Source organism: Apodemus sylvaticus, chromosome 15, assembly GCF_947179515.1.
Source record: "Apodemus sylvaticus chromosome 15, mApoSyl1.1, whole genome shotgun sequence".
Lineage (NCBI taxonomy): Eukaryota > Metazoa > Chordata > Mammalia > Rodentia > Muridae > Apodemus > Apodemus sylvaticus.
The window spans coordinates 66,694,247-66,695,340 of record NC_067486.1 but is presented as its reverse complement, the minus strand read 5'-3'; positions in this window follow the sequence as shown (position 1 = coordinate 66,695,340).

The following is a 1,094-nucleotide window of genomic DNA, read 5'->3' as shown; positions in this document are numbered from 1 at the left end:
CCAGGCTCACCTGGGTTGAAAATTGGCATGCCTGTTAAAGATACTTGCAGAGCGATTGACACAAATCGACTCTCTGACATCAAAACCTATACAAGTGGTTCTCCTTTCAGGAGCCACATAGAACTCAGATCTATGTGTGTCTGCTTATGAGCCGACATGGTACATAAAAGGTACAAAGCAAAGCACTACAAGGGGAGGACAATGTTTTCTGCCTCTATGCCTTTGCATAGAGGTTGGTGTTTAAAGGCACTTCTTAAAATAACAACAAGAGGGGCTGGAGAGATGGCTCAGCAGGTAAGAGCACTGACTGCTCTTCCAAAGGTCATGAGTTCAAATCCCAGCATCCACACAAATCCCAGCATCCACATGGTGGCTCACAACCATCCGATAAGAGATCAGACACCCTATTCTGGTGTCTGAAGACAGCTACAGTGTACTTACATATAATAAATAAATAAATAAATATTTAAAAAAAAAGAGCACTGACTTTTAAAAAAAATAACAACAAGAAAGCCTAAATTCTCTCCTCCATAAAAAGACACCATAAAATATTTAGGAGGATCAGGTCAATACCTCCACTCCATGGTCAATGCCCACTGATCCTTTGATGGATGACTATCCCCTTGGTTGTTAAAATTAATAAAAAGAGAAGCATTGTGCCTACCCCCAGCTTTTGAGTGGGAATTTCAGAACTCTACAAGCTACTACTTCCCACCTAGGGTGTAGCTCTATCCCATTGTTCTCCAAGGACCTGCAACTTCCTGAGAGACACTAGCCACCACTGGACAACAGCCTCCTGTGGAACAAGCAAACCAGTTCTGCAGACCTATTTCCAGCCTTTGGGAAAAGGGTTTTCCTCCACACACCCCTCACCTATCTATTTGGTGACCCCCATAAACTTTGAGCATTGAACAGGAAATACATCTTGGCTCCATGTTTCTCTCACCACTCTGTTTCTATCCCCAGCTTTCCTTCCAGGGAACCCAGGAACCCGTTTGAATGTAGCTGCAGACAGCTACAGGAAACTCTGTGTTGGGGGTGAGGGAGAAGCCTGTGGTGAGAAGAGAAAACTCAATCAGAAGCTCTAAATCAGA